The 22,238-nt window shown below is 41.1% G+C and overlaps 1 long non-coding RNA gene across 1 annotated transcript in view; it reads left to right on the top strand.

Annotated features, from left to right (window-relative positions):
* The first annotated feature begins 2,874 nt into the window (after positions 1-2,874).
* The window catches only part of LOC119041351 (uncharacterized), a 99,774-nt gene continuing 80,410 nt past the window's right edge, over positions 2,875-22,238 (top strand). The window contains exons 1-2 of the long non-coding RNA XR_005081026.2: positions 2,875-2,985; positions 3,092-3,161. This is a non-coding gene — a long non-coding RNA (uncharacterized LOC119041351). The remainder of the gene's footprint in view (positions 2,986-3,091; positions 3,162-22,238) is intronic.

Below are 22,238 nucleotides of genomic sequence, written 5' to 3'. Positions count from 1 at the left end.
GGTCCTCTGGTTAGGACAAGCTTGCCCCAGAGGCTGCAAACCAGAGCTCCACACAAAGAAGCTGACTGGTAGATATTTTGTTCGGGCCACCATTTTATTAATATTATTTTAAATTTATTACCAACATTTAAAAATTGGGAGATTTCTTTAGACATGTAGATTTCTGACTTCTCTGGAGACTTTACTGAGCCAGAATTTCCACCGGCAAGAATGGGCTTGCCCTCTGTTCATGGGTTTTCACCAATGTTTATTACTAACCTAGCTCCTGTAGGCATTTGAGTTTGACATTCCATGTGCTATTTTTGCTGCTATATGTGGTTACCTCATTTTTTTCCAGGTACATATTTTGGCCACTTTTCCTCACTGGACATTTGTCACCTTAACTAGTCTGTTTCTTAGAATCTCCAGGTGAACTCTTCACACCCAACCCAGGCTGCCCTTGACACCTCTCATCAGCCCGATGTGGCAGGCACTGCTGGGTTATATTGCCCAACAAACATTCCCTCATCTCTTTTTTTCTTTCTGCTAAAAAAATAATGTTTAGGAAATGAATCATAATTGATCCAAGTTATTTGTGGAAATTTCATTTTATTTTGTCTGGGATTGGTTTAGGGATGGGCATGTGACTTGGTTATGGTCAGTGACATCTAAGAAGAAGTCTACTAGGAAAAAATCTTTTGAAAAAAAAGGCTCCCCACTTCCCTTGGTTTGAAAACTCTCATGGAGATCTGATGCTTGGAGTTGTGGCAGCCATCTTGTGACCATGAGGCAAGGCATCATTATGCTGAGAGTAACAGAAGACAGGAAGATCAAGGGACCCTCATGATATCACTGATTAGCTGAAACAAACCTAGTTTCATTATTATGGATTTTTAATTTTGCAAGCCACAAGTGCACTTATGGTTTAAGCCATTGTACGACTTATAAAAAAAGCCAAAATATTTCTAACTAACACATTTCTTTTACTAGGTAGCTTGTAACCTTCATAAAGGCAGAACTGCATCTGCTTGTTTACTAATGTATAGGCAAAGCTTACCACAATGTTAGCACATAGTCAGTACTCTATAAATATTGGTTAAATGGATGAATATCTCCATTCCAGTCATTTCAAACTAAGTACATATGAAGAAGGCAACAACACCTAATTTATGTGCTCTGTAGAACTATACAACATATTTAAATAAAATCCAGGTATTAATTTCAGAGTAGTAATATGAGGTAATATATTTGACCTAAATTTATAGGTCAGAGTTCTGTGGCTTAGAGGGAATATATTACTTGCCAGTATGCCTAGCTATAGCTACAGCTGAGGAGTATTGGAGTCTGTATTTGAATCCAGGTGGTTTGATTTTGAAATCTGTATGCTATGGACTCTGGTTCATACACTCACTTCTATTGCCTGCCAACCTCAGGGGAAGGAGCAAATAAAATAGCTCCTACAGGTTTTGCCTTGCGAAATACAACAGATGACAGAACTATCCAGAAGAATTTAGTCCCCTTGAGTGCTGATTCACCAGATACTATTTTTGTACCACTTATGAGTAGAGCCACATAAATTGGCATCACAGAACCCGACAGTTAGAAGGGAACTTTGGCATACCTCCCTTTCAGCTGACAGCCTTTGAGCCCATGCTGTGGCAGCTAGAACATGGACTTTGGAGTCTGATGGGCTTGATTTCTAATTCCAGCTCTGCCACCCACAAGCTGTGTGACCTTGGACATTCAAAGCCAGCCTTCTGAGCTTTGGTTTTATCATCTGCAAAAGGAGGGGGTGGATATAATGAAATAAAATATGGAAAGTGCTTTGCCCAATATCCAGCACATAGTAGGCCCTCAACAAACATTAGTTTCTTTCTCATGTCTGAGGCCAACTATAAGTGAATTTTTACATTTATAAAAGTTATTTTATTTTACATATAAGGGAGATGTAAAAGGGACGTGGAAGATTCTATTGAAGATTTCATAACCCTTATTTATAGGTCCTGTGCCAGAGAAGTAAAACTTAGTTCATCTCATTGTAAAAGAGAAAGAATTAAAGCTACCTTCTACATTGGGCACAGTAAAGTGGAGATCTCTGTGTACCACTTAATTAAAGGCTGGAGAATATCTTCCTATCTGCAGATGAACAACATTTAAATAGAGACTAGTGTTCAGCTATTTCATTCTGTGGTTAGGTAATATGCCCCAAATAGCATGCCTAAGTAATTACTGTACACTTTTCTTAAATACCCTGTTTACTGATTGTCTTATAACAGGATGATACATGTATATAATTTTATATTTATGAATAAGTGCTCTTTTCTGACTTGAACATCTAAATCAGGCAACGCAAAATCAGATAATTGTAGAGAAACATTTGTCATTTGGCATATGAGATCGTCAGGTAAGTAGCATAATTATGTGTATCTGTTTGGAATCAATTGAAGGTGGGTGGCCTGATGTTTATCAGTTATCTGTCCATCATCTTCTCATTTTCAAAATGAAATTCAAGTTTACCTAGAGGAATGGCTTTGAGCTTTGACAGCTCTTATCAAATGTCCATGCCCTTGCTTTTATAAATTGGTGTTCTTGGAGCCTGTGGGAGCTGTGGGAGCATGTTTAACTGAAATAGCTTTTTAAAACAAAACAATCAAATAAAATAAACAAACAAAAGCCAAAAGACTATTCAGCAAGATTTTGCATCTCCCTTTGACTGGTAACAGATCTAGCCAATGAGATTCACCTGTGACTCGGGTTTGGTGAATCATTAAACTCTATTTTTCAGGGCTCAGTAACTGGTTGAATGGTGGTCATGTGACCTTAGCAGAGCCAGTTAGCATTCTTCCCTGGAAATTGATTGTATATGCTGGAGGAAACACTCTTGTTTTTGGCTGTAAATATAAAGGAAGATATAAGCTGTAAGTGCTGGCAATTTTCTTTTTTCCCACTACATAGAGAAGACTTCTGTGGTTGAAGATAGTGAAATGAAGCTATAGAAAGAAAAAGGTAAGAAATTGATGGGGGAAAAAGGAGAAACAGAGAGATTGATTTTCAATTCTTTACCAAGAACCCTTTCCAAACTATGTGAAACAATAAATGCTATTCCCCTTAGTCACCCACTGTTTTGAGGTCTGGAGAAGAGGAGAATCCAGGAAACAAGAATGAAGAAGCAGATTTTCCAGGTAGGAAAATTAGTTCTTACTTTGGGTTCCAGGTGAGTGAAACATCCAACATTCTGCAGAGCCCATCAGTGAAGAAACCTTTTGTAGAAACTAACTGATCACATTAGCACTGCACGATACAAATATAAAGTAAACCACAAGTATAATTTTAATAAAATTTTTCTTAGTCATGGTTTGAATTTAGTGTTTGTACCATTTCTTGCAACAAAAAGAAGTTGACTTCTCTGACGAATTTCTGTGTCCATCTTGAGTGCGACTGGACACTAGCCTCTGGGCATGATCTTCTCTGAGCCCAGTGATTCAGAAGATCTTGTACAACCTGTGACGAGGCAGAATTAGTGGTTTCTTACTCACTTTCTGAGTGTCTCTTGCTACTCTCTGGCATGGAGATGGAGGAGAGAATGTGACAGCTGTTGAGATTTTGGTAAGGCCATGTTTTTTCTTACAGGATTTACTGGGCCTCACACATATTCCTGTCCTTTGACCCAGTGACTCTAATTCTTGGTCTGTATTCTGAAAACAGTACAAAGTGGAACAAAGATTTATCTGTAAAGGTGCAGAGCTAGGGTCAGCTAGAAACAACCCAGGGATCCACAATCTGGACAAAATTAAATTAATTATGATTCTTCCACATATGACAGTTAACTTGTCCCATACAGAAGTTGAAATGATATTCTAAATATTTATGCTACATTACTGAATAAAAAAGTAGGGCAGGGAAATAGTGAAAAATAATTTGTGAATTATGTAACAAGCCCTAAGTGCAAAGACTGGAAGGAAATATGCTATTATTTGACTGTGTCTGGATGATGGGTTTGAGGGCATATTTTTTCTTGCTTCCTTATATTTTTCTTTGCCTTTCAAATTTTCTATAATGATGATGTATTGCTGTTATGATCCAAAAAACAAAATAAAACAAAGTATAATAAAGCAAAATGAGTCTTTCCTTGACGACACTCTACCTTCTTCTCTCTGGTTGAGCAAAGATGTGTGACTGATTGCACTTTTAGCTGGGGAGGGAGTCTGGGAAGTCAAAATCCTCTGTGATCATTCAGTAAGCTCCCTGACATTTATATTCCTAGGCCTTTTACCTGTAAGTAGAGATATGAATTCCATGCAATTACCATTCAAAAATGTAAGGAGAATGAAAAAGACCACAGATGGAATATTGAGTAGTGGGGTCTACATAACGATTTTGGGAGTTGCTTTGCTAGAAGTCAGAGTGCATGTCTACAGTTTCCATAGGAAATTCCTTGGGCTTCGCAGTGGGGGACATGTTTCCAAGATAAATTCTGAGGAAGATGACAAAATATCCGTCCATTACCCCAGGGTGCAGAATGTTGATTTTGCAGAGAGGACGTGAGTTAAGGACAAAGGGCTCAGATGACAGAGGGCAGGAGCTGCAGCAGCATACCATTCCCACCTCTATCAAGTGGTGGCTATTTACTCTCATTCAGTCAGCAAACATTGACTAGAATTTCTGTAATGCGCCAGGGACTGTTCTTGCCATAGGGTTATAGGGGAGTAAAACAGCCAACATTCTTCAAGGCCTATGGATGAAGAAAGCCTCTGTGGAAACTAACTGATCAGACTAGCACTGCCCAACAGAAATGTAAAGTAAGCCAAAAATATAATTTTATATAATTATAGAATTTTATGTAATAAAAATTTTCTTAGTCACTTGAAAAAAGTAAAAAGAAACATATGAAATAAATTGAAATAATGCATTTTATGTAGCTTAATATATCCAAAATATTGTCATTTCTGTATGTAACCAACGTGTTCCAGTAGAGGATGGAAACCTTTAAAGGGGCTTTGAAGTTCAAATCCAGTATCCCACCCCTAAACTTCCTGGCTCTGTGACCTCAGGCAAATCATACCACCTCTCTGAGCCTCTGTTTTCTTTTGTGGTAAATAGATATAATAACACTGTGATGGGTCAGTTTCCTGAGGGAAACAGACTTAGAGCTGGATATTTGCATGCAGGTTTACTGGGGAGAGTTCTAGGGCTCAGCCCTTGCTGGGGGACAAGGGAAGCAGGATCAGGCAGAGGGAGGAGTTGAACTGTTGTGACAGAGACCTCAGCCAATCCCAATGTCATCACTTAGCTGCAGCTGGCATGATTCTGCAGAGTTGTCCCATGTGGAGACAAGAGGGCTGGGCCAGACACTGGATGCAGGCTGCCCCCAGGGAAGAAACATGTGACCTTGTGCAAGACAGTTCTCTTCCACCAGGTGGGTGTAATTCCAGGGGATGAACTTGGCTGGGAGTTGTCAGACAGCAGCATTCCCAGGAGCTGGAGGAATGAGTATCTCATCTCTGAAGGAGAGATCTTGGCACACACTGTAGAATCCACAACCTTCTGGGGTTACTAGGAGGATTACATGACATAAAGTGCACCAAGTGATTGGCATAAGGCATGGCATATACTAGCCTCTTAATAAATGGTCAAGATGATATTGTTATGATTGTGATAATTATTATGATTATTCTGATTTCAAGAATATTTGTGAAGAAGCTAATGGATAAAAGGAGGCAACGAGTGACTTCCAAGAAGCCTTAAGGTCTGGGAAATTCCAAGGAAATAATAATCCTCAAAGAGTTCAATGGCCTCTGCAAAGCCTCAGCATCGTGGAGATGCTGACAGTAGATTTGCATCCTGAAAAAGCTGCCAAGTCTTGCAGAGGAACCGGCCTGCTTTTGAAGGAGAAAGGCAGAAAAAAGCAGAGGTTTTAACAAAGCTGTTTTGCATTTGAGCCATCCCGGGTTTAGAGTTCTCTGGAGCTAAGAACACTTCTGGAACCAGCCAGAATGTGCATTTTTGTTATCCTGGTGGCAGTTTTATTCTACATTCTCACCATGCTGGATGCTGCCTGGGACTTTATTTCCAGCTTGAACTCAGGAGCATGGGCCTTATGCTGAGAGCTTTGCATTTTACACAGGACATCTTTAGGCCCCCCATGCGGCAGGCTTGGCAAGCTTTGTCCCTCACACTTGGCCCAATAGAGGCAGCCTTTGATTTCTCCCTGGAAAAAGTGCTGAGCTAGCAGGACATGCCGCTGGAGCCTCAGGAGACACAAAGCCTATTAGAACCTCTAGGAGTTTGTTCCCAGAGTGGTGGCTTTTCTCCCTCTCCTGGGAGCTCTGAAGGGCCTGGTGTAGAGGATGTGCTTGTCATGGATGGGATAGGAGGGCTCACTGTGAGCTCCCTGAAGACAGCTTGCAGGTTTAGTTTGCCACTGTATCCCCAGAATTATCACAGGGCTTGGCACATAGGAGAAGCTCAGTGTATATTTATTTATTGGATAAACAAATGAATGAATAAATGATCAAATGAATGAATTCTTCCCTGGAAGATACTGGAAGGCCCAAACTCATCCTCCTGATTTTTGGGTCCCAGGAAGGCCAGGGAGTTGTCAAGCACAGAGATGTGACTGCCCCTTGAACCCTTGGGGGTTGCGTATATTATATCATCTCCCTTGTAAGAGTGTTCTACAGTGATGGAGAGGCGGAGGCCATATGCTTTCACGTACCAAATCTTTACCCAGGCCACTCCCTCTGCCTGGTCACCTTCCTTCCTTGTCGCTCCTCCTCACTCAGATCACCCCTGGTCTGAGTCATAGACTCTGTGAGGTATTGGTCATCCTTGGGGGGCTCAGTGCAGAATTGCCTCTTCAAGGGAGACCTCACCGGCTCCCCAGTTCTCCCACAGCCCCTGGGCCTGTATTTGCAATAGCACGTTTCACATGTGGGTGGTGTGTTAATTTCTGAAACACTATTCTTCTGTGGGCTCTTTGAGAAGGGACAGACTGGGATTGATTTCCGAGGTCTGCACCTACAGGGCACTGGAATGGAGCAGGGACTCCATAGTTTTTTTTTTTTTTTGGAAGGAAGAAATGATGAATAAAATTAGAATGGTCTCAGGAAATCCTCAACCTGGGAAGAGTCTTGGCAAGGCAGGTGGCATGGACATTCCCAGAGAGGTCAGAGACAAATCACTTAGACTACCACCCCAGAGAGTCTGGGGGCCATGGGGCAGGTGTCCATGGGTCATGTTTTTAGGAACTTAGCATCAGTATTACAAGCAATTTAGAAAAAGTCCTTCTCCCTTGCTCATACACTCTGAACTTGAAGAGTGAGTGGAAAGTGTTACTCATGTAGGATCAAACAGACTATCTTCCCAAATGTGTTGCATCTTATTCTATACAGCAAGAGGCAAAGATGATTCTTCCCCAGGAGAGCTGAGGGAGATTATGATAAACAGAGTTTGCTCCTGGAGGTGGGATGGTCAGGCAGAGAGAAAGAAGATACCAAGGAAGTGGAGGAGAGGGCGAGGTTCAGTGAGTTGCATAGCAGTTGTATAGTTTCTCCTAAACCTGGGGTAAGGGGGGCATTTACTGCTACTGCATGATTCCAATAGCATAGACACAGAGATGCAGACATGCTTATTTCATCCTGACTGCTCTCGAACCATGACTGCTCTCGGTTTCTGCTATTTGGTCTGAAATCTGAGAGTTGGGAGATTCTAGAATGTTCACATTAGAGATAACATTTCCACAGCCCAGCTTACAATGTATTTTTCCCCATGAATGTTCTCATTGGATACTCCCAATAAATCAGTGAGGTCTCACTATTTCCCCTCTCTCACCTCTGCCCTTTGACTGAAGAGAGAAAAATGAACTTTTTAAAAGAATTCATAGCCAGGATGTGGTACCAGCTCCTGTGATAGGCATCACTAACTGATCACGGCACTAGCCTGTTAAACTCAACCCCTTGCCTTGGCAGTCACTACTAATCAAATGGAGATAAAAGTGATCTGCCTTTTGCTGGACTAAGAAGACCATGTTGCTTCTCAGGGTATATCAAGTCCTACCCTATGCTGTTACCCACCCAGCATTCTGTCCCTCTTTCTCATTACCATTGGCTGCTGTTGTATGCATGACTCTGGGACCCCTTACCACTTCCATCACATTCTCATGTCCTTCCTTCTCCTTCTGTGGGACTTTGTATGGCACCTTCTCTTTTAGTTCTGTCAAGCTCTCTGTGACCAGGAAGCCACATCCCACTGTGGATCTTATACCACACAGATCTCTCCATCCTATTGAATTCCCTAGGGCAGAACTTCTCAACCTCAGGCACTATCGACATTTTGGGCACATAACTCTTTGCTGTGCAGGGTTGTTCTGTGCACTGTAGGATGTTTAGCAGCACCCCTGGTCTCTACCTACTAGATGCCACTAGCACTCCCTCTCATATCTGTGAGGACCAGAAATATCTCCAGACATTGTCCAATGTCCCCAAGTGGTTAGGCAAATTTGCCTCTACTTGAAATACTACGTTAGAAATACAGTTGACCTTTGTACAATGTAGGTTGTTAAAAAAACAATTCTTGGTGGGTGAAGGATGGGAGTTTGTTGGATAAATAGCCCAATTCCCTACTGCTTGTTGGGATCATTCTGTGATTTTTAGAAAGTTCATAGTGGGATGAGTCCCAGTTGTCTATCATAACACACAAATTGACTCACCCTGTGTTGTCTTTCTCTTTTCCCCATGTCTTCCTCACTTCCCTCTGGAGCTTCCTGAGAGCATCTCCCAAATAAAGGACTCATACCCAACGCCTGTCTTAGGTTCAGGTTGTATGTCCATAGTTAAATGGTGAGAAATGGCTGAGTGTAAGGTAGGCATGACCCAGTCCATCCATGTGGTTGGTGAGGAACGAACCTTCTGGATTCCCAGTGGTTCTGATAATGGCCTTGTCTGGCTTTCAGGCCCACAGGCGACTGACACTGCAGGTACCCTGCTGGAGCCTCTTTACAAGAATGTTGGAAGGTAATGTCAGAATCAGAGGCAGGCAAGTGTAGTGGGTAGGGGAGAGAATGGAGTTAAATGTCACAATGTAAGTTCTGGCCCCGACATATTATTTTGGGCAAGTTATGTCTCTCACTTTGATTTTCTCCTCTGGAAGACAATCATATGATTTATCATCTGGTGACAGGGTACAAGGGGCAGAAAGAGAACAATATTAATAATTATGCCAAAAACATGGACATGAGCTGGGATGGGAGGGACCCCTTACTTATCTGCTAAGTGAGATAGTAATAATGCTGTGGGGTGATCCAAATTAAAACATATGTTACTATTTTAATTCTTTCAATAATCCCACAAAACAAGTGCTATTATTACCCCATTAAACAGATGAGTAGAGAAGTTAAGGGGAAAAAGGGGGAGGGATTTGGAGGAACAAATAGGAAGGACACAGGGACAAGAACTAAGGGGGGTAGAAATGGGAGGGAGGTGGGGAGCAAGGGGTGGGGGAGGCTGGGATGGGAGAAATAGACAAAAAAACTGTACTTGAAAAATAACTAACTAAAAAAAAACAACAGATGAGTAAACTGACACATAGGGAGGTTCAATGACTGGGGTCCAGAGCTTGCTCACATCTAGGTACAAGTTCACTGCCCTTGATCATGATGCTATCATGGTGGGGGAGGGGAGGGTTGGTGCTGCTGGAACTTCCAGGTGGACACCAGCTTTCCAAGTCCTAGGTTACACTTACCGAGTGTTTGCTACATACCAGCACATCATGTAGGTCCTTGTATTTATCCTGGACCATGAGGTCCAGGCACTGCTTTTATTGCAGACCTAACTCTAACCATTACACTTGCCTGCCTCAGATTCTGAACTTAGCTCCTAGTGCTTTTGGTAAAGAGGCTCTGGTAGTGTCAGTCATTTGTCAGCCTGCAACCTTCTAGGACCAGTCTCAGAACTCTTAGGAGTCCTGAAGATTCATTCCTCACAAACCCCATGAATGGGCTGAATCATGCCTACATTATGCTCAACTATTGGTCACCCTTTAATCATGAATGTATAAATTGAGCCACTTTTATTTTTCAAGGCCATAAAACTATTCTTTTAAAGTAGCTTCTTCTCATCCCATTCTCACAGATAAACATAAATAAATCATAATACTATTCAATGAATTATGCATGAAATACATACTGTAAAATTTCCCTATAAATAGTAAGACTTTGATCATATGGGATTTTAATTGGACCCTAAATCAATTTTTATATCTCTATTGATGGAATTTAAATGTCTGTCATTGTTATATGATAAAAAATAAAACCCTCATTCAAACTCCTGTGTTTTGATCCCCATGGCTGGCTCTTATTTTCTGTAATTCAAATCTCAGCCCAGGTACTGGTGATAAAGAGATTAAAATGGTTCTCAGTGAGCCAAGCAGCAGTGTTGAGATAGCATTGGAGAGTAAGAGGTGGAAAAATGATAGGATTATTGAGGAAATATGCATGTGTGGAGTGAGCAGAGAAGCTAGCGCACAGGGAATCTGGGATGGGAAAGGAATAAAGACGAGAAGAGGAGGAGGGAAGGGAGAAAGATGTGCGTGGTGGGGGAGGCAAAATTACCCACTTTCTGCCAAGTCCTTTAACTCCAATGGTTCATTTAATTTATTATCTCACTCCATGAGAAATGGGCTCCATTCTACAGGTAAGAAAACACTTAGAAAGGCCGAGGGATTTTTGCAAGGCCATGCTAGGTGTCAAAGCCAGGATTCAATCTCAAGTGGTTCTGGCTTCTGAGCATTTGTTCTTTCTCATATAAGGAGAATTGGATGCTCAGTTTTGTAAAATCTTGTTGGAGTGATACTTTCCTAATAGATGGCAATATACCACTGCTTAATGATATGTAGGGGGTTAATGAGTGAGAATCTACTAATATATTGGCAAGTGTCCTACTCAGATGCTATTATTTCTCAGGGGTCTCTGAGATAAAAGATCTTGAATCTTGTGAGGAAATGAGCTCCATGTCAGTGACCCCTAGTAACTCCTTTGGGATGTCTCTAGCTGATCTTAGAAGTTCCTATAAATACACAAGTGGAAGTGTCCTAGGCTCCATGTCAGCCATGGGGACAAAAATGCTCTCCAGGTTCCTCCAGAGCAGAGCTCTTTGCATGTCTCTCAGAACACTTATCTCATTCCTCTTCATACTTGGGCAGTTAGGAACCTAAAATCACTCCTCTCAATTGAAATGGTTCAAAAAAGACCTGCCTGTGATTTCAGCAACTGTAGGCAAGTTCCTGTGCATCTTACAGAATTAGTTTTCAATCTGTAAAATGGTGAACCAACGGTCTTTACCATATCCTATAATGCATATGTATATTATGTGTATCCCCCAGATTCATATGTTGAAGTCCTAACCCCCAGTGCTTTAGATTGTGACTGTATTTGGAGAAAGGGCCTTTAAAGAAGTAATTAAAGTTATACAAGGCCATATGCTGTTAGGAATCACCCTGCCTGGTTTCAGGTTTCCTGGGTAATCAGGCCTAAGAAAAGAACATATAAAATTCTGTGAAACCTGCTTTGCTAAGAATACCCTCAATTTAAATGATAAGAGTCCAAGTATAAAATGAGTTCATTTCCCAAAGTTTTATGGCCCTTTAGTCGTCTGACCCTGACTCAGAATAAGCCCTCATAGTTTTTTTAATGTTATCTACTGTTTGATTGCTACTACCTAGCAATGATTGAGTTTTAAGTATATGCCCTGTATTTCTATGCAAATTAAACCCAATAAAAGCCCAGTGAAGAACAGGCTCAAGGCCTTTCTTCTTTGAGAGAATGTCTACCTTTCCTCCCCAAGCAGATCATGTCTTGGTAGACTTATTCTCATCTGGGGCAGATGGGAGGGGGGGCTAAACCAATTTTCCTGATAAGAAGAGGGGACTTGGACATAGAAGAAAAGATTATGTAAGGCTGCAGTGAGAAACGGATGTCTGCAAGCTGTGGAAAGAGGCCTCAGGAGACACCAACACTGCCAGCACCTTGATCTTGGATATCCAACCTCCAGAACTATGAGAAGATATATATATATATCTATATTATATATATATAGATATATATATATATATATAGATATATATATATTATATATATATAGATATATATTATATATATATATACAATCTGTTGTTTAAGCCCAGGGTGTGATATTTTGTTATGGCAGCACTAGAAGACAAATGCATCATCTCAAAATGTTGTCACGGGAATTCAGTGTATGTAAAGTACATAAAGTGCCTTGTGTGGTGCGGGCCCTTAGTGGACACCTGGTATATGCTGGTTCCCCTTCTGCCTTGTAGTCCATATTGGTCTTATTTCTGCCATAAGCTTCTGGGAACTCCTTGAGAGTTCCTTGTTTCTATCTTAGTACCCTGACACTAAGATAGTCAATGCCCAATCGATGTTTGCTGAACTGAATTGCAAATGCAGCAGCAGATGTAGCCACTTCCTAAAACACAGGGTCTATAGTTCTGTCCCTGCTATCATTCCTTCTGAGCCCCATCCCAATGCCATTCATATTTTCTCCTTTCATTATGGAACCTCGCTTAGGAGATCTGAATTACCTGGGGCAGCCCCTCTCTCATCAACACCACCCTTTATTGAATATTAACTATGTCCTAGACACTGAGTTTTTCATAGATTGTCCCATGGAAGTCTATTAGCAATTCCACAAGGTAGTAATAGTATTATCATTCTCACCTCTGTAGATGAGGAAACTAAAGTCCCAAGCAGTTTATTTTCCCAAGATATCCACTTAGCTAGGAAGTAATAATGCCTAGAATCAAACCTGGGTTGGTCTGATCTCAAAATCAGTGTGCTTATGTACTAATCAAAAGCACTTGTAATTTAGATTCAATGCTTAATAAAAATAACAAGAGCAACAGTAGTAGTACTGTCTATTTATTACCTGCAATGTGCTAGGCATTGTGATAATTTAATCCTCTCAAGAACCAATAGGTAGATACAATCATTACCTGCTTGTAAAGATGAGGAAACTGAGGTGCAGAGGGTTTGATGACTTGCCCAAGGTTGATAGTTAATTAGGGGTAGAATAGAATGTGGACCCATGATTCCCAACTCTTAAATCAGTGTTGTATTGACAATTACTGAGCATCTACCATGGTGCCTTTTGTGCTGGGACTCCCCTTACATTTTAGTACAATACTGTAACCCTCTCTAGGAGAGGCCCAGAGAAGTGGAGAGCATTGACTGGAGATGACATAGCTGGTGATTGGCTGTGTTATGGCTTTTAGGCCCCTCAGACTCCTAAACCTTCTGCTGTCCCCGAGTGTGCTCCTGTCTCCATTTCTACATTTTCTGACATCATAGCCATGCCCAGGTGGCCTTGAGGACTTTTCTACCCTGAAAGGTGGAGCCTCCAGTTGAGTGACTGACAGTCAGGCATTCACAGGGGAGCTGACCTGGAATGGCCCCAATGTTTACTTCCTCATTACTTTGATTCAGAGCTTGTGCAAGTTGAGGACTCAGCAGCTCTAGGATTAGGCAATTTTATTGCTTCCTGTAATGTACTTTCTCTAAATTGGTTCTTTCAAGACAATTATTTGAGGCCTTCAGATTGTTCTCACAGGCAAGCTGAAGATAATTATTTGAGGCCTTCAGATTGTTCTCACAGGCAAGCTGAGAAGGTCAGTTGACACATCTTCATATTCAAACATGTTTTAGGGCTCCTTTCACTCCTAACTGGAACTCGCAAATACAGGGAAAGGCAGGACAAAAAGTCACTCCTCATACCAGAGCTAGGGTCCAGCAATGCACATCTTCTCTGTAAAAATTATGTACTGAGCCCTTCTGAGCTTTCATGTATTTTCCTCCTAACTCCCCATACTGAGCCTCTGAGATGGATACTATTATTTCCACTTCTCTACTGAGGATGCCGAAGATCATTGAGGTGCAAAAAAATTTCTTAGGTAACAGAGCAAGTCTTCAGCCTTCTTCATCTTTCACTCATGTCTCCTTTCTCAGAACTCTCAGAATATAAATGGACTCTTTCCTTGTTTGGCACTTACTAAGGTGTAGTCTCACCTCTGGAAAGGCAGCAGAGTTTAGAGGTTAAAAGGATAAGCTTTCAAATTAGAGAGATGTGGGTTTGAATTCTGGATCCTTTTTAAACAAGTATTTAAAGTAATTTTTATTTTATTTATCAACAATGCAAAAAACCTCTTGCTCTCATCTCAGATATTAATACGTATATTTTGTTATTAAAATTTTATTTTTAAATTATAGTTGAGATCCAATATTAGATTAGTTTTTAGGTGTACAACATAGTGATTAGACATTTATATGTCTATACCTCACAAAGTGATCACCCCAATACATCCAGTACCCATCTGGCACCATACATAGTTGTTACAATACTATTGACTATATTCCCTATGTTTCATCTCTTATTAGCTAAGTAACCTATTAGCTCTTTAACCACTGTGAGCTTGTTTCCTTTTCTGCAAAATGGGGGTAAAAAGAGTATTAATTTGTGAAGTCCTTTTGGGGAGAATAGTGTATGTAAAATTGTTGAAACAATTCTTTCACATTGAAAATGCTTAGGAGAGCTTAGCTGAATTTTTGTTTATGTCATTACTGTTAATTTTTGAGAGTATGGTTATAAAAATGCTGAGAGGAAAGCAAGGCAAACAGGTTTCAGTTACAAAGTTTGCAAATTCTAGCTTTGTGGCTTTAATTAAGACACTCAAATTCTCTGAGTTTCAGTTATTTAAATTCTGTTCAATGGGGATATGGAATTTGGTTCTGCTTGCTTGACAGGTGACTGTGTGGGGTCTTGGGTGGCACTGTGGACCTTGGACAGCATTCAACAGTCAGAAGAGGTCTAATAAAAGTACGTTGAATGAATAAGATAACTATATATAAACTAAAAACCAAAAAATTCCGAAGTGCTTTCTAGGTATAAAGAACTGCTGGTCACAGGAAAAGAAGGAAGATTACAGAACATCACAAGGAAGAAAGAAAATAAAGGGAGGGGGGAAAAGAAGAGAACCTTGTCTTCTTACGAACCATGATGTGGTGGTTAAGAGAAGGGGATCTGAAGTTGGACAGTTGAGTTGAATCCTTACTGAGCCATTTGCCATCTGTGTCCTTGGGTACATTGCATACTTTTCTGGGACTTCATTTTGCCAACTCTAAAAGTGCACAAATATAACCTGTATAAAGGGCTGTTGTGAAGACTAGTAAGACAATAACTGTAAAATATATAGCGTGGAGCCTAGTGCACAGTGGTTACTTACCACTACTATTATTACCACTAGTATGGATACCTAACACTGTGCTGGGTGTCATAGTTAAGGTAGACTTTATTAAGGACCAACTTTTCACTTATATTTTATCTAATCCTTACAGCAACCCATGAAGGAGGTACTATGATTAGGCTCTGTGTTTTTACAATGAGAACCACAGGCTCAGAGAAAATGAAGTAACTAACCCAAGGCTGCACAACTAGGAAGCAGTGGAGCCTTAGTTTGATGCCAGGTCTGTCTGACTGGAGACCTTGGGTCCTGTTCCTCAGCAAGCAGAGAAATTTTCACAACTGGGTTAGGAAGAAGGGGAGGAAGAAGGAGACCCAAAGGGCTGCAGATCAACCCAGGCAAAGGAAGCCATTGAGGCTTCTCTTGTTTCACAGTGGAGAGGTGTTGTGGACTGCTCTGCCTGGTTTCAGGAATTGTAACTCTACCCGCTGTGGCTAAGGATGAATGAGCAACCTCCGGAATGTGAGCCACAGGAGACAAAACTTCTGTGCTGCCTCAGTTTCCTCTCCCTGCCCCCAAAGCATGGTCTGTGTTGTTGATGGATAAGTCCCCTCAGAGGAGGGGCAACCTAAGCCAGACATGATCATTTGGGAGGCCATCATGGAAGGACTCAGGGGGCTGAAACAAAGAGCGAACAATGGACTCGTGCCCTCTGGCTATGTGTCATAGCTGGAGTTCCCATGTCCTCTGGGAGAAGCGCTTCCTGACTCTAATCCACTTAAGCCTGAAAACCTGATGGGGAGGGGTGCAACTCCTTGCTTTGCCAGAGCAGATCCCAGGGAAAAGTCTGGCATCACAAAGAGTTCCTGAAAAACCCATGAAACCTGCTCTGCTGAAAGTGCTTTCATTCATATGTTAAGGGTCCGAGTAGGAAGCCCTAAAAATTTCTGCAAAACTCCTTTCCTGACAAACTCTGACTCAGACTAAGCCCTCAGATTTCTTTGAAATGTTATCTACTGTCTGATCCTTGCTGCCCTGTATTCCTGTGTATTACAACCCAATAAAAGCCCCTGGAGGAGGGGACTTGAGGCCTTTTCCTCCTGAGAAACTGGCCACTACTCAAGGCCCTTCCACTTTGAGGGATCGGCCACTTCTCCTCTCCAAGCAAATTATGTATTGTTTACTTTCATCTGTGGTGGATGGGGGGACTTGCGGGAAAAGTTGTCCCCACAGAGAGGACTTTAGTGGCTCTGAGAAATGGCCAGGTCTATAATATTTAAAATACTTTCCTCTCTTTTAGAGTTTGTGAAGACTTCTACAATTTCTTGACCTTTGAAGGGTTCTTACAAACTCTTAGGAACGCAGCATGTGAAGGAAGTCTCTGACTTTCAATCTTCATTTAAAATTTGGGAAACAAGGTGGTTCTTGGTGGGTTAGCCCAAGACTTGTCTTCCTTTATTGACCAACTGCCCAATCACAGCAGGTCCTCAAATAATACTGTTTTGTTCAATTTCGGTTTGTTATAATGTGAATGAGATGCTGGAGGAGTTTGACTTTTGTTTATATCAATTAGCCAGTGGTAAAAATGGTTTTGTTATGTGTATTCACTTCTGGTCACAGAACCTATGAATGATGTTAAGTGAGGGCTTACTGTACTCACCTAGACCTCTCCCTCCACACACCTGGCCTTGCTATCAGCTTTCTCTGTGTGTTGTTTTAGGTTGTTCTGTGGCCTTATTGATTATTATGATCTTCCTGACAACCTCATCTGAAGAACAGAACAGGAAAGTGTTAAGGTCATGGTTTTATGGGCTTTTTCCTCAACGGTTGCTCTGTTAGTGGATCCATTCAGAGAATTCTGACAGCACTGTGAGCTGTGTTTGGAGTCCCCTAAATCAAGCTCTTTGTTTTGATTCTTTCTGACAGCTATTACATACTGATATTTATAATGACTGAGAACCATGCTGATAAGGTACAAGAGGTTTATGGTTAACAATCTTTTTTGGATGCATGTTTGAAAAACATATAGGAAAAGAAATGAGGTTGTTTCCCCATTTTAATTCAGAAATTTATGCAGGAAATGTCCCTGCATCAGAAAGTCTAAAAAGGAATTTGAAGCCTGTATCCAGTTCCAAGAGGAGACTGCTCTGAGCCTTGCTCAAAAAGTCTAAAAACTATCTCACTACCTCCGCCTACTGGGTTGTCTGGGGAGTGCTTACACAATGTACATGCAACATCTTTGCACCAAGTATTTGGGCTAGCTCATTTATCTTCACAACTCCATGCAAAGAGTATACTATAGTCCCCAATTAACTGTAGAAGAGTGGATTTTATGGAGGAAAGGTGACTTGTCCAGCTCACACAGCTGGCGAGGGTAAACAGCATGACGTGAACCCAGATGTATATGATTCCTGATTCTGTGGTGTGTTTCTGACACTCCAGCCTAGAGGGTAGTGGTTGTCTGAGCTGAAAAGAATTGACCAGTGGCCAGCTGAAGAGGCACTGGGGCAGTGGTTCTAGTTGTCCTGAACAGTGGCTTGTGGTGAATAATATTATACAGATATATAGATAGTTACCTCTGAGTCTGCACTGAGTCAGGCTCCCTGGAAATAGTCTTGAGCTACACTGAACAGTCTCTCATATTGGGTGTTATTTAGGAGAGCTTCCCAGGCACTGATGGTTTGAGTAAAGCAAAACCCATTTCTAGTCAATAGTAATGACACTGGGGGCAACCACATTTCAGCTGCTCTTTCACAGAGGAATGGCAATGCACTTCCAGCCATTGTTACCAACTTACCACACTTCTCTCATGGGGATACTCTGGAAGTTCCTGGGATCAGGCCCTTGTTCATGCTGAGCCTCCTCACCTCCTCTCTTCCTGGGTGACCTCTGCTCACCCCATATAAGGGCTTGAGATATGTGGTGTCCTCTTTCAAATGGGAACCAGTTCTAGAACTGGTGACTGGGTAAAACAGTAGGGAAAAGGGGAGACATTCACTGCTTTTCTTAATGTTATGTAAGTCCTGGGTAGCTTGACATTCTGATGTAGGATGCTAGAGGAAAATGTAAGTACTATATCCTTGAGACTCAGAAGTGTGGAAGTAGCTGAGGCTGCTGGGGGCTCAGACAGCTCCACTGGAGGGTATTGTATACTGTTAAGTGTTTTAGGACTAAGACAAGGACTTAAACTGTACCCTTGAGGATACTAGTATCAATTTCTTTTTACCTTTCTTGCTATTGCCTTGATTTTTAAAAAAATTGGATGTAAGCTTCTTGATAACAAGAATTGGACTGTGGAAACAGGCATTTTGAGATAATACTTTAATCTGAGACAGAGTTTTCTTGATGAAAGATTTCTAGAAGTTTCCATACTGTGGTTAAGACCTTAGACTCTAGGATCTGAAGCTCTGCTTCTCCACTCACCAGCCATGAATCCTTGGGCCACATGCTTAGCTGCTCTGGGTCTCAGTGGCCTCATCTCTGTAATGTATAATGATACAAAACCCCTGGCATAATTGCAAGTAAGAAGTGAGAAAGTCATGTTAAATGTTTAGCTTAGCAATCTATTATTATTTTTGATAATTTTAAAGGTTAAAGTTTAGGAGTCAAGGTATATGACTCCTAAAGCTTCATCATTTGCCTGGCAATGGAAGAACAAGTCACTTAATTGCTTTGAACCTTAGTCTCCCTGCTGGTAAAATGACAACAATAATAACAATAATAAATATATAAGTTTCAGGGCTCCTATGAATTAGATGAAAGGCAAAGCTTGTTAAGTGCTTAGAAAATTGCTTGAACCCTAGAAGCATTAAATGCATAATTAATATTATTTTCCTGATTCTCTTAGTCTTGCTGGAGAAGAGGCATGGTCTGCCTCCATGGTTTTAGGAAATACTGAACAAAAGTCAGTAAATCTGCAGAAAATATGAAGGTAACATTGTCCGAGGAGCCCAAGAGACCTGGGCAGTACAGTGTCCTGGTGGCAGCAATATGGACCACATCTGTAAATCACAGAGCACAACCCATTTGCAGTAGGCACTTCAGTGGGGTCCATAGGAACTGGAAGCAGGATTATGGGTCTGAGTGCTCAGAAAGGGGGGCCTGGTTGGAGGAAGCTCTGCCATCCTCCTGCTGTTCCCTAGGCATTCCAGGCCCAGGAGTCAATGGGAATGGAAAGAAAAGTCTTACCAGGGAATGGAGTCCTGTCGGGAAAAGCAAGGTATAAATATAGACTGGGGTTTTTTGAGCTCCCTGTCTATGGATAAAGACGTGTGATGGGGCAAAGTTTATTTTATCTTTAAGGGGCATGGACTCAATAGAGCTGCTCCGGTGCAATTATTTCTGAAACACCCTTGAGGATTTGTTTTTCACAGTTCAACATCTAAATAGTGCTAAAGGTATCAGTTAGACTTTATGTGTGTAAACCCAGTTGTTTTCAATTCCTGTTCCCTCAGAGCTTCTCTCCTCTTGGCAGGGCCCCTCAGAGACCACTCGGCAGATGGCTGCTGGTCCTTATCGACAAAGAGCTGTCAGTCATGGGGCATCAGAGCTGACAATATTTCACAAGGGCCCTTCTACCATCTCAGGGCAATCGGGTATAGGAGGCTCCAGAGCAAGATTAAAAATAAAAAAGACTCAGACATACTCTAGATTTTTTTATCTGACTTGTTTCCAGAAATTGCTTAGGTGTCTTCTGCCTGAAATGGTAATTACAGCACTAATAATTGTTGCTGCACAGTGATTTTTCCCCTTTCATAACAGGGCCACCCTGATATAGTAGGGAGCTTGATTACCTTGGAACTGAGCTTATAATGAATACCAATGCATTCATTCAGATCTGTCCCACACCCATTTGTGGACAGTGAGAGGAAAGCCAGATTTCAGTGATCTGGGTTCAGGACAGTAGAGCAGTAATTTTAATAAACAGAACAAAACCTCACAGAATGGGGTACTAATATTAGGGATCTGAGACCCCTTAGAGGGCAAATGACTCTGCAACCACCATAATGGTGATTATTTATTTTTTTTACTCACTTGAAATATGTTACTGGGAATCTGTTATTGGAAAACTGAAACCTGTATCAGTTCCTGTATTTGGTACTAGGAATACAGGCACATCCTGACCTTCAACATCTAGCAGGGGACACAGTCATTCAATAAATTATTTTACTACTTAATGTAATTATGAGGAAACTTCCTAGTGCTCTGACATGGCATGAAAGGGAATCAAGTCTATGTTGGGAGTTTAAGGAAGTGACACTTGAGATGAGCATTTACTGTCATTACTACAACTTCTGCTGCTGTTGCTGCTACTGCTATCACTATTTCTATTACCACAATGGTTGCTGCTGCTGTCATAATGACTATGACTGCTATTTCTTCTTTCTCTGCTCCTGACCATTCGGTATATTCAGAACTGAAGCAGTCTATGTTTTTTTTCAAGTACATTGAGTGGTATGACAAGTCAGTGCAATACAAAGGATGAGTTGCATTGTTCCTGCTTTACAGATGAGGAAATTGAGAAATTGAAATGGTAGGTAGTTTTATCATGAAAGAGCAGTTAGTTACCCATGAGATAAAGAACCTCAAGTTCTCATTAAACCTCATTTCCATCATTTACATTTATGGTATAACATTTTAGAAATTCCAGTGTTTCCCACTAGGATATATTTTCTGGAGGGCACAGCTTTTGTGAGTTTTGTCCAGATTGATCCTCAGTGCTTTGTGTGGTGTCTGGTACACAGGACTCACATACAATGGATGAATGAGTAAATGAATGGTGAGCCTTCTTCACTGACTTTGTTATAATACCAGGAAACTTAATCTTTTTAACGGGTTCCTCTCCACCGACCAATCTTTCTCTTTCTCTGCCTGCAAACTAAATGCCACAAACCTGTGCAGAAATATTTTTAAAAACCAGACTATTAAAATGAAAAGATTTTGGAGTTCTATGTCCCTGTCATTAAAAGTCCATACCACAAGTCTGTATGTTCAGATTCAAAGCTTAAAAAGTGATTTAAATCTAATCTTCCCTTACCCCCTGCCTCCACCATTCCCTGCCTGAACATTCATATTCAGTAGTATTAAAAATCAATGTGAAAGTAACATTTTTTTCCCTCTACCATCTGTTTAAAGAAAATAGCTTGGCAATTATGCTGTGCTAAGGATGGGTCAGCTATAGCTCTATAAATGATTCACTATGTTCTTTAGTTATGTAATATTATGCTTTCCTCCTGTACTTAAGAATATTTAGGCATAAAAAAAGACAGGGTCATGTAATAAGTGAACACACTTAAGAGTCAGGTAATCCTAGGTTAAAATCTCAATATAAAGACTTTGGAAACTCATTATCTTCTCTGGGTCTCAATTTCTTTAATTTTTCAACAGAAACACTAGTACCTCCCTTGTTAGCATGTGGTGGGATTTATGTAGGGCAACTGAAAAACTCCAAGCCTAATGCTAGGCATATATTAGGTCATTCCATCTGTGGAAGTTTCCTTCCTCCTTAGAGAATCATTTATGTAATGGAGGTGAAGGACCTTCGCAGACTGTGCTGTATCCTGTATGGAGGTGCCCCTCTCCCTGCCCTTATCTCCTGTGATTTTCTTACCAGGATCTGGGTATCAGCCAGGTGAAACCACTTAGGCTCCAAATGCACCACTTTCCCCACATTCCATCTGGTGGTCACCTTATCTCCAGTTTAGTTTGCCCAATAAGTTCCTCTGTCCAAGCTACTCCCTGTTCCCATCAAGCTGATTCCACTTCCTTCTGTGATCTCCCCATCAAACCCAAATTCACCCCATTGTTTCTTATCAGTTTGTATCTCTTTTATTTGCTATGTTCCTTCCTCCTCCAACAGGAGTGTGAGCCCCCCTAGGACTGAGTCTGTCTGATTCAACCTTTATCCCCAGCACAGCATATAACTGGAGTTCTAAAAATATTTCCAGTTTCTGACCATATCCTAAGGGTGGCTGGGTTATATGTAGTTACAGTATCATTCCTTCATTATT

The sequence above is a fragment of the Artibeus jamaicensis genome, unplaced genomic scaffold (genome assembly GCF_021234435.1).
Source record: "Artibeus jamaicensis isolate MK-2021 breed Jamaican fruit bat unplaced genomic scaffold, CSHL_Jam_final contig_729, whole genome shotgun sequence".
NCBI classification, from domain to species: Eukaryota; Metazoa; Chordata; class Mammalia; order Chiroptera; family Phyllostomidae; genus Artibeus; species Artibeus jamaicensis.
This window is presented reverse-complemented; position numbering and strand designations above follow the sequence as displayed.